This window comes from Dermacentor variabilis, chromosome 1 (genome assembly GCF_050947875.1).
Source record: "Dermacentor variabilis isolate Ectoservices chromosome 1, ASM5094787v1, whole genome shotgun sequence".
In the NCBI taxonomy this organism is placed as follows: Eukaryota; Metazoa; Arthropoda; class Arachnida; order Ixodida; family Ixodidae; genus Dermacentor; species Dermacentor variabilis.
The window spans coordinates 26229238-26241574 of NC_134568.1; the positions used below are offsets into that span (position 1 = coordinate 26229238).

Consider the following 12337-nt stretch of genomic DNA (forward strand, 5'->3'; position numbering starts at 1 on the left):
TAAGTGTGTAATGAACAGAGGCATTAATAGGTCTGAAAATTATGTACCTGGTTTTTGAAAAGTTTAAACTTATTTGCCTGCATCCAAGCGTATAATTTTACCAAATAAGCATTCACGATAGTTTCTAATTCCGGCAGAGTATGTGATGTGAAAAGAATATTTGTATTGTCAGCGTACATAACCAAATCTGGAGAATCAGGTATGTTACAGATGTCGTTTATACACAATAAAAACAAAAGTGGACCTAATAAAGATCCCTGCGAAACCCCTTGGGTAGTGCGCAAATGGTTCGAAACAAAATTATTCCATTTACCGTATTGTATTCTGTTATTTAGGTAACCTTTCAGCAGGTTTAGAGCTATTCCGCGTATCCCGTAACTGTTCAGTTTACTCAAAAGAATTTCACGCTGTACGCAGTCAAAAGCTTTCCGGAGGTCTAAGAACAGTCCGAGAGTGGATGCTCTGGCTTCAATGTTGTCAGTGATCTTTTCGTTAACGACGAGTAAAGCTTGCTCAGACGATTTATTTTTAAAAAAGCCACACTGAGAGGGGTTAATAATGTCATGAACGCTAACGAATTTTTCTAATCTACTATTAATGGTTCCTTCAAATACCTTCGATAACACATGATAACACGGAGATGGGACGATAGTTCGTGATTTCATTTCTATTTCCTCCTTTATATATAGGACAAACGCGAGTGATCTTCAGTTCATTTGGGAACGCACCACTTGTGAACATCAGATGTGTAATATCGATGCCGCGCGACGAACTGTTCCTACCCCTTGAACGTGGTGGTCTATAGAATTAGTCCATCTCTTTGCCAGGCAAATTGTTTCGCGCCTGTTTTCCTCTCGAGACAGTGACCATTCGTTTTTCCGTGAAATGTTGCAACTCCGATTAGTTCATTTTCTTCCAATTATAGTGGTGTCATCAGATGCCAGAGGTCTCGCACAAACTCATTGGGGCTTTCTCAAGGAGATCGTTGACTCATTTCTTTTCTTGAAAGTTAGATTCCGCCCGGAGTACATGTTCACTGTCACTGCGAATCGAAAAGAAATTCCTGCGGCACTGGTACACTCCATTTTCCCAGATACTTTGTATTGTGCACGTTATTTAAGTAGACCTTATCAGGACGTACTTAGGTGGGTCCGTAAAATGTGCGTACCTCCTGAAATAAAAAAATTTTTATTTAAATTGTATTCGTTAACACTCCCTGTTAAAACTCTGTTAAAGTGGAAGGGCTGCTTTGTACCGTGGTCAACAAACTCTCGACTCTGTTCACGAGCCGAGACCATAGATCACTGTTTCATAAATTGTATATGGATGCTGTTTTTTTTTTTTTGCGCGGGGTATTCTTCAAGGGACGCTTAGAAAGGACATTAACGTCACTCCATACTCAATTAGGTTGCTACCATCTAAGGTTACTGCTGGCCCTTCCTGTGACATGTTCTTAGCACTGCGCTTATACAGCCTATGGAAATTTAGAATGTGTGTTCACCATGCCGAAAGCCCGCGATCCATAGGCGCCGACTACGCGAGGGGGGGGGGGCTCCGGGGCCCGAACCCCCTCCGGAGTTTTCCGGAAAGAGCAGAGCCCCCCTTTCCCCCCCCCCCCCACACACCTCATTACCACAGTTTTGTCACTCTCATCTTTTGGGGCTTCTTTTGACGTGCCTCGATCTTTTCACTTAAAATTTTATTGTGGCTAATAGCTTAATGCATCATTGTTGGAGTGGACGTGCACGGCTTTTAATTCACACTTTCGCTTTATTTCTGCAAAGGATGACTCTAGGAGGACGAGCGCATTAGCAGCACTAGCGGCGGCTGCCTCATGCGTATTTTATCACTTGAACATTGTTTTAAATTTCCACTCTAAACACCATGCACAGGCACAATATATATCTGCATATACACATCTGTCGAATTTTATTATCCTCTTGAAAGAGAACCAGGTAGCCAATTAAAAATGATTTCTAAAGGTATGGATAGCCTATGTCTAGAGGATCAATGTGTTGTTGTATGTTCACCACGCTTCAAATTGCTTTGGGCGCTTTTTGACGCTGAAAAAGAACTTGGAGACTTCAGTCACCCCTTCGCCAGAGTCCTTTATCAACGGCGTGTGAACTGCACGTGAATGATATGTGCGTCAGTACAGGGGCATAGCTAGGGGGCGGGGGGCTTAAGGGGCTTCAGCCCCCCCCCCCCTCCCCGAAATTTTTTCGTGCTGTCGTGCGCCGCCGACCAAAACAACCCCCGGCGCCAGAAATCATGCTGTCTTTTGTCTAGAATGTCCTTTTCGCGCTTGGAAAGACATTTCAGCGCGAATTTTGCGAAATCGGGCTGGATTTCGCGGCAACGCCCATGCACGGGGAGTCATAGATCGTAACATAAGGAGCCCCATCCGTGCACAAAGTTTTCAAGGGTGTTTTGATGGCTTGCGGGCTCGTCGCGGCATCTCGCGAAGGCCGCGGAATCTACGGAGCGCATGGATTTCAATTCTGGAACTTTATTGGTATAAAGTTCTCATAAGCTTTTGATGCGAAAGGTGCATTGACATTTCCAAAGTCGTGCTTTAGATTTTCAATTCCGGAACTTTGTGGGCTTAATGTTGTTATAAACATTTGACGCCAAAGGTGCGTTGACTTTTCTAAAGTCGTACATTGGACCATACAACGAGACACGCCAAATCAACGCACTATCAGACACGTTGACAAAGCATTCAACGAGATCCGATGAGACGAAGCGTTGCGGTGGTTCATTTGTGCCATCATCTGACAGAAAAGAATATCAACAATTTCTTTTTCAGCTGCACCAAAGCATACATGTCAAGACACTAAGGTCAGCAAAGGTAACTACGCTCTTATTTATTTTTCTACTTTGACTTTTATTCCTGAGGATATATTGACCCTCTTCAATTTTTCTTTTTGTTCTCACAACCCACGGGCTGCCGAAACCAGCCAGAGCGCATGCGTTTTTCTCGCACTGCCCCGACCACAACGCGGCGCACTTCGATGCGGGTACGTTTTTCTATGGCCGAGTGGCTTTCCACCTGTAATAGGTTTTGGCCGCTTTCTGACTAGCAGACGAGAAAAAGAAACAATGACCGCTCGCCGCCATCACTGTGGGGACTCGACGCAATGCAACGCGTTCGCTTGAGCGCAACCTCTCCGGAAATTTTTGTCTCGCCGGTGTAGAATGCCGAGCAGTATGCCTATGGTTCTCTGTTGACCAAGCGTCTCACGTTTTCTTCTATAGTCCTTCGGTAGCCACATCAGGTGCCCAAAGTAGGCATGCGATTATGGCCAACATGCTTTCCTTGCATTTTTTTTCATTCCCGAGGCCCCGCCCTACAAAATAAAAAGAAGTCATTGTTGCGGCGCAGCAAATTGTCGCACAGTGAAAGTTCGATTTTGTTACTTCCTCTTTTGCGGAAAGTAATGAGCCACAGGATGCTTCAGTTGCCGGATACTGTTATTGTATTATTGCGATAGCAATTATATGGACACTCCAGGCACGTTTCAGCCATAGCCGTCGCCCACATGTTGCGTATAAAATCCAAGGCCATTAACATCGTGACCGCGCGCCGCGTGCTGTATGTGCGAGTGAAAGCGTAAGGGGGAGGGGTGGCATGGGTGAACCGATGGTGGTGGCTCAATCTTGTGTGCGCGAGGGAGAAAAGCGTGGAAGAAGCTTGCCGCCTCCTGTCACGCGCGATACATCAGAGAGAGCCGACGGAGGGGGGGGGGGGGGGGGGGGGGAGTTGTGATCTGTGAATCTGTGGTTTCGCAACATATTTATTTGCCTTGTTTGCCGCATTATATATAGTGACTTTTTCTTAGATACGTAGATTTAGTGGGGACTTATACGTATATATAAATATCTTGTTGCGAGGTATTCTGTATACATGCAGCGAACTTTGTTTACAGTGACACTTTCTTGCCTTTTATTAAGCTGTATCGTCGCATTTGTACAAGCTATTGTATCATCGCATTTCTAATGCACGAGGGCGTCAAAGGAAAGTGAGCCTACCCACCCCGCGCAATAATGGTTCGGTTCGTTATCTGCCAGGCATGCGCGTAGCACACAGGCATGTCTCATTTACAAAAGTGACACCCAGGTGTGAGGATAAATGTTCTTTTATGCTCTCATACACTGGGTTGAACATGATTGCGTGACATAATGGACGCTCCAAAAGTTCAACAGCGTGGTGTCGTGAGGTTTTTGACAGCTGAAGATGTTTCCCAAAAAGAAATTAGTCGCCGTATGGCTACCGTGTACGTTGAACATTGCATTTGATTGGCCACTGTGAAGCATTGGAGAAAACGGTTGAAAAAAGCACGTGAAAGTTGCGAAGACGATCCAAGACGGGCCAAAGCCACCGTGCAGTCACCCCAACACAATTGCAAAGGCTTAGTAGACAAGAACGGAGGATAAGCATCGGTGAATTGGCAGGGCGTGTGAACATCAGTCACGGTGCGGGTCACACCATAATTCATGAACATCTCGGTTATCGGCCCTTGTGTGCGCAATGGATGCCCAAGATTTTGAACCACTGCCAGAAGTTTTTTTTATTGATCCGGTGTTCTACTGAATGTTATACTTTGTGTCGCTATTCTTCCTTTTTACGCAAATTTGTTTCGTTTGCCAAGTGACAAGGAGTAGTCGGTGCCACCATAAAGGCGCCAACCTCTCCTAACAATCACTTCAATAAAAAAAAGACACAGAGGTTTGGCGCTGCCTTGGTTCATCTAATCCGCTATCACAATGAGGATGACGACTTTTTGTCTGCAGTTGTGACCGGGGAAGAATCATGGTGCCACCACTACGAGCCTGAAGCACGACGGCAAAGCTTACAGTGGCAACATTTGAATTCACCACCTCCAAGGAAAGCAAAGGCCGTCATTTCTGTCGAAAGCTGTTGTTGACTTTTTTCGGTTATCAGGGGCCATTACTGATCGGAATTTCTAAACATGGGGAGACTCAATCGTTTCCGATATTGTAAAACATCGGATCGGCTGCGTGTCGCAATCAATAACAAACGACGTGGAAATTCAGGAATGGGGTCATCTTGCTCAACAATACCCGTCCCCACGTCGCTGATCTGGTTAACACAAAACTGGAAAAGTTGAAGTGGAAAACGCTGCAACATCCGCCATAGAGCCCAGACCTGCCGGCTTGTGACTTCCTCATTTTGGAACATTTGAAAAAAAAAACAGCTCAAGGGAACCAGATTCATGTCGGACGATGACATAAAAGAGTCAGTTACAGCCTTTTTGACGCAGCTACCCAAGGAGTTTTATGAGACGGGAATCACGCGACTCGTTAGTCAGTGGGACAAATATCTAAATTCTCATGGACACTATACTTTTAAACAAAGTACCCCGTTTTTCATATATTCGCACTGGATCACTTTCATTTGACACAAGAGCCTCGTACATCTTGCAGAACTCCTGCTTTTTATACGTGCTCTCTGTTGTGACTATAATTTCGGCGCAATTACAATACACGATCAGCGACAGCTCCTCCTGCGCAATACATTGGAACAAAGTACAGCGTCATTGAGATTTTTCCCTGGCCGTTGCATATGTACAAAAATGTAAACGAGGTTGTTGAATCACAAAACTTCATTACAATATTTGTCCTCAACTTGTTCATGCCATGGTCTTTAAATTTTTCCTATCAGCAGTATGCACTGCTTTGCTGGTTTCGAACTGATATAGTTCTAAAGTTCGTGTGATATTTTCTTTAGTTATTAAATAGACAAAATACATGGAAGCATTGATATCAGTTATTTCGGGTACAATTTTTGGGGCATACGAGTATCTTCTTTCATGAAAAAATATATGTTTTACTTGTTGTGACGTTGCGTAATGTTCAATAATTCGTTTGCAGCATATTTGGCAATGGCAATGCAGTTATTATTAATGTATTTGATCCCTCGACAAATCCTATCAGGAGGAGGAGGAGCCGCAATGTCAGCCACCCTCCCTCCCCCCCCCCCCGAATGAAATTTCTGGCTACGCCACTGTATTAGTATTGCTTATCTTTCCAGTAATCAAAGCTAACGACTAATGAAAAAAAAGCTCTTCTAATAATTTACAACATTTATTAGGAATTGAAACATCATCACATGCACTCAGAGGTCCAGAGGTCATAAATATATACAGGATGTCCCAATTAACTATCATGCACCCAGTTTTAAAAAAAGATTAGCAATTGCGTTGCTCCAAGACAACCTAGTGCATATTGTTTCCGGTACAGTGGAGTAGCTGCCAGTAAGGTTGCCATTGCTGAGATTTAATTGGGTAATATTGATTAATTATCTAGCTCGAAACCTACTATCCTAGTTATCAAAGTGTCGATGAGGCATTTGTAGGCACAGCCAAGGAACATCTAACTGTGGTATTTTCAGTCACGTACTAATTGCGTGCTAATTTTTTCCCGCGAAACTTAAAAAGTGCCACGTGACTGCCCTCCCACCCGCATCATAAAGCAGTGCCCTGGAACAAGCTCCCTATGAGTTAACCAGAACGACATAAAGGAAATAAATAAAAAGATCGTGATGGAGCTAGTTCCTTATCTGCCACGCAAGTTACACGTCGTGTTTAGTGTTAGAAACAAGCTGTGATAGCTGTTGTCGCAGCGTAGATTAAGTGCACGGATGATTTTTTTTTCTTTCTTTTTTGCAACAAAGCCTATCACCACAAAAGCGAACCGACAACGTCAGTGTAAAGGTTCAAAGGTGCGTTTTGTTTCGTCCCAGTCACTATATTTTTCTCTAATGAGCAGAAGGAAAGCGTGGTCCTTGCCTTGGGAGCTGCAATTGCCAACAAGAGGAAGGCCTCAAATATATATATCAGCCATGGAAGTGTGGTGGTAGACCAAACGCATCGACTATCATAAGAAATTATGAAAACACTAGTCAAACTGGCAGCTTCCAGAAACAGTGGTGGAAGACTCCATCTTTGAGTCCTAGCCTACGCACGGATGTTCTAACATTTATGACCTCAAGCCCACATGCTAGCGTGCTGGGCGTGGCCAGCCAGGTACCAAGTTCCAAGTCATCAATTTGGAAGGGAATGAAAAACTTCATTTCGTCTCATAGCAGATGATGACGCTCCGGGCTAGATGGCCATCAGCCCATGGCTGACGGTGACCTGGGTGTCCCACTCAGTAGCTTGGACTTTAGTGTCCAGATCGGAGCTGGCCAACACGGCCTCCAATCGCTCAAGAGAAGGAACTGGTGAATATCGTCATTAGGGGCTAACTCGCCACAATATCTACATACTGGATCATAGTCCCCGGGATATATGCGCGATAACAGATAAGGGCTCAAAAAGGAGCGCGTCTGAAGACGTCAACAAGTTCTCTCTTTATCGCGCGACTTCTCGGGCGGAGGGAAAATGGATCTTCCCACTTTGTAGTGATTGGTTATGTCATGAAATGAAGCCAGCCCTTTCCTCGAAAAACTCGCGGGAACGAGCAAGCCCCCCTGCTCGGTTGACGAAACCTCGAGCCTTATTGTGAGCTGCCTCGTTTCACGGATTTCCCAAGTTGGCTGGAAGCCACATGATCTCAATTTCCCTGGCTGAGTGACTGGCCGGCTTCAAAATGTGCCCCGCCGCCTTTGAAATCCTGCCCCGTGCAATATTGCTGAAGGCTAATTTGGAATCGCTAAATATCAGCCCTTGTGCTAACTATGGTTAGTGCTATCGCCACTAATTCTGCGATCTCGGAGGACCTTGTCTTGACCGTACCAGAGACGATCAGACGTCCGTGCGCGTCCACCGCTGCCAGTACAAAAGCTTCATCCCGTGTGTATTCCATAGCGTCCACGTATACCGCTCCTTCATACCGGCCATATTTATTGTTCCGAGCATAACCCCTCACCTTCGTCCTGCGTTCGTGATATTAAATACCTTATGCAGAGCTTTTATTATAAGCGCTTTCCGGACCCGCTTGGCTACCTGCGCCTTAGCTCCTTGTACTGGAACTTCGGTTCCTATCCCAAGACGTTCAAGTATGGCCCTTCCAGCTCACGTGCGCGTGAATTTACTCAGCTGCATCGTTAGATGTGCTTCTTTCAGCTCTTCCAGTGTGTCGTGGACCCCTAAACCCAGGAGCCTTTCGGTGGAAGTGCAGTTTGGTAGTCCTAGCGCGGCCTTGCACGTCTGTCTAATGATTGCTTCAACTTTATTCTTTTCTGCGAAATCTAGTTTGAGATATGGGAATGAGTAAACTACTCTATTCAGGCCAAAGGCCTGCACCAATCTACAAAGGACTCTCTCCTTCAGCATTCTTTGGTGGTTTGCGATCCGCCTGATTAGCCTCACCGACATGTTCACTGCCGTCCTCAGCTTTTCAAGCGTCTCCTTATGCTTGCTACTTGTTTGTAGGTACATTCCCAAAATTCGTATAGTCTGTACTTGCTTAATGGGATGTCGTCCCACATAAACGCTGAGTGGGTGTGGGGGCACGTATCCTCTGGCGTGAATGCCCCTGGGTTTACCTCTGATGAATAAGGACTCGGACTTGGAATGCGAGTAGGTCAAGCCCACAAATTCATCGATGGTATCCACCGCCTGTTGTAGAGTATCCTCTACGTGACCGTCGTTGCCTGTGGGGACCCACAGAGTGATATCGTCTGCATAGAATGTGTGTCATAGCCCGGGAATGGCTGCGAGTTTGGGTGGAAATTTTATGAGAGCGAGATTAAGGGGAACGGCGATAACACCGAGCCTTTAGGCGTCCCTCGAGGACCTGTCCGATTGGAGGTCTCCTACCGCTATTTCGGCGTTCCTGTCTCTAAGAAATGTGCGAATGTATTGAAAGATTCTTTTATCCGGATTGTTGCCCGAAAGATTACTGGCTTTATGCGCCACGTTTTCAAACGCTTTGTTTAGATCCAGTCCTAGAATGACATTAGTTCCCGAACCGTGCCCATGGTGTACAATGTCCACTTTAAGATGAATCATAACGCCTTGCATGTATAAGTTGGCCCTGAACCCTAACATGATGGACGGAATTGGGTCGTTGTCTTAAACAAACTCTTGTAGCCTATAAATCACCGCATGTTCAATTAACTTCCCTAAGCAAGAGGTAAGGGAAATGGGACGGAAGTTTTCTATGCACAACTTTTTCATTGGCTTCGGGATAAAGGTTACTTTTGCGTGCCTCCACTCCTGCGGAATCTGCCCTTCCTTCCAGTATTTGTTCATTAGGTCAGTAAGAGCCCACGCCGACTTTGCGTCCATGTTCCTAAGTGCTTTTCTTGTAAATCCGTCTGGTCCGGCCGCGGACGTGGTGCTGAGGTGTCCCATGGCATACCACACCTCCGCGTCCGTGATTTCGGCATATAGCTCCCGATTCGGGAGCCCCTGATATGCTGGTAACAGTTCCCCTTGGGTCTTATTGAGGTATCGGCATTGTAACTCTTGCAAGAGCTCCTCTGTGGGGCCTTTATACTGATGTATAAGCATCGGAGCTATGCAAAGGGGGAAGGCAGCTGGGGAGGATCTGGTAACAGCAGACTTGTTGAAGGATGATGGGCAGATTGTTCTAGAAAAACTGGCCACCCTGTATACGCAATGCCTCATGACCTCGAGCGTACCGGAATCTTGGAAGAACGCTAACATAATCCTAATCCATAAGAAAGCGAACGCCAAAGACTTGAAAAATTATAGACCGATTAGACTGTCTGTTGCCTACAAAGTATTTACTAAGGTAATCGCAAATAGAATCAGGAACACCTTAGACTTCTGTCAACCAGAGGACCAGGCAGGACTCCGTAAAGGCTACTCAACAATAGACCATATTCACACTATGAATCAGGGGATAGAGAAATGTGCGGAATATAACCAACCCTTATATATAACTTTCATTGATTACGAGAAAGCGCTTGATTCAGTCGAAACCTTTAAAATTAAATTATAAGGTTTTACGTGCCAAGACCACTTTCTGATTATGAGGCACGCCGTAGTGGGGGACTCCGGAAATTTCGACCACCCGGGGTTCTTTAACGTGCACCTAAATTTAAGTACACGGGTGTTTTCGCATTTCGCCCCCATAGAAATGCGGCCGCCGTGGCCGGGATTCGATCCCGCAACCTCGTGCTTAGCAGTCCAACACCACAGCCACTAAGCAACCACGGCGGGTTCCAGTAGAAACCTCAGCAGTCATGGAGCCATTACGGAATCAGGGTGTAGACGAGCCGTATGTAAAAATACTGAAAGATATCTATAACCGCTCCACAGCCACCGTAGTCCTCCATAAAGAAAGCAACAATATCCCAATAAAGAAAGGCGTCAGGCAGAGAGATATGATCTCTCCAATGCTATTCACAACGTGTTTACAGGAGGGATTCAGAGACCTGGAGTGGGAAGAATTGGGGATAATAGTTAATGGAGAACACCTTAATAACTTGAGATTCGCTGATGATATTGCCTTGCTTAGTAACTCAGGGGACCAATTACAAGGAGGCATGCTCACTGACCTGAAGAGGCAAAGCAGAAGGGTGGGTCTAAAAATTAATCTGCAGAAAACTAAAGTAATGTTTAACAGTCTCGGAAGAGATGTTAGGGTTGGCGTCGGACACCCACGGACGATACGTCATCCCCCTACCCTCTACTTGGTCGGACACCACGGGCGATACGTCATCCCCCTACCTTCTACTTGGTCGGACGCCACGGGCGATACGTCATCCCCCTAACTTCTACTTGGCCGGATCCCTCGGCGCCGAAGAGGTCATTCACCCGACCTTCTCCCCGGATTCGTCGAAAAGAGGATCGACTTCTCCCTCCCGTGCTCGGTAATACAGGAGGAGGGGCCCACTCTTTGTGCCTGTCACGTGTCATCGACGGAAGCAAGATCCCGCCCACACTTGTAGAGAGCCTATTTAAGGGACTCCGAAATGTACTTGTGAGATACTTCATACTTCATACTTCATGCCCTTCTTATTTTCTTTCAACTACCTTTGAATAAACAGTGCAAGTTTCGCACTAGCAAATCGTCTCGCCTTTGCTCGGTCGCCATGGTCTTCCGGATGCCTGCAGCCCGCCGACAACCCCACGCTATCCAATAAGTAATGTCGGTCGAGCTTCGATAGGCAGGCGCCGCTACTTCTCGGCAGCAGTACGGTACGCTACCGTGGAGTACGCAACAGAGAACAGCAGTTTACGATAGGTAGCAAGGCACTAGAAGTGGTAAGGGAATACATCTACTTAGGGCAGGTAGTGACCGCGGATCCGGATCATGAGACTGAAATAACCAGAAGAATAAGAATGGGCTGGAGTGCGTTTGGCAGGCATTCTCAGATCACGAACAGCAGGTTGCCATTATCCCTCAAGAGAAAAGTGTATAACAGCTGTGTCTTACCAGAACTCACGTACGGGGCAGAAACTTGGAGGCTTACGAAAAGGGTTCTACTTAAATTGAGGACGACGCAACGAGCTATGGAAAGAAGAATGATGGGTGTAACGTTAAGGGATAAGAAAAGAGCAGATTGGGTGAGGGAACAAACGCGAGTTAACGACATTCTAGTTGAAATCACGAAAAAGAAATGAGCATGGGCAGCACATGTAATGAGGAGGGAAGATAACCGATGGTCATTAAGGGTTACGGACAGGATTCCAAGAGAAGGGAAGCGTAGCAGGGGGCGGCAGAAAGTTAGGTGGGCAGATGAGGTTAATACGTTTGCAGGGATAACATGGCCACAATGACCAGGATGATGATGATGATGATGATGATGATGATAAGCCTCGTCAGCTGACTCTTCTGTATCGATTTAGTTATCGTAGGTTCCAGAAGGTGTCTCAGCACTTGCCAAGTCTTCTTGCACCGTAGCTCTCTGTTCATGCGGTCACATATCTGCCCACTTGTCCTGAAGCTCCAAAGTATAAACTTGTACCTGTCTTTCCAACTGCGCTATTCCCCTTCTAAGCGCTCATTTATGCTTACTCTTTCTGCAGCGATTCTGTGGGCTGAGAGGCGCCTCCCACATGTGCAATAGTTTGGAGTCGCAGATTTGCTCTTCCTCTTGCATAGACATCTCCACTGTGCTCTCTTTTACGTCCCTTTTCGGCGACTCTACCCATTCTTTGAGGCTAATGATTTCTTTTTGATCAACACGCCCCACTAGATCCCTGAATTTATCCCAGTCCGTAGTCCGCGACTTGGCCTGAACTGTCTTGTGTCTGGCCGTTATGAAGGTGGTAGACAGGATGTAATGATCACTAACGTGTGTCCCGTATTGCACCATCTGGCATCTTGAATGTTTCTAACCATGCTAAGATCCGAGGAAATAAATCTACGCTGATACTGTACGCAACCTCGTACA

The 12337-nt window shown here is 46.0% G+C and overlaps 1 protein-coding gene and 1 long non-coding RNA gene across 3 annotated transcripts in view; one reads left to right on the plus strand and one right to left on the minus strand.

Annotated features, from left to right (window-relative positions):
• The window catches only part of LOC142570493 (alpha-(1,3)-fucosyltransferase C-like), an 80637-nt gene that overhangs the window by 15868 nt on the left and 52432 nt on the right, over nucleotides 1-12337 (minus strand). The window lies entirely within an intron of this gene.
• LOC142570509 (uncharacterized) overlaps nucleotides 1-12337 on the plus strand; it is a 29713-nt gene that overhangs the window by 12650 nt on the left and 4726 nt on the right. The window contains exon 2 of the long non-coding RNA XR_012825671.1: nucleotides 2810-2851. This is a non-coding gene — a long non-coding RNA (uncharacterized LOC142570509). The remainder of the gene's footprint in view (nucleotides 1-2809; nucleotides 2852-12337) is intronic.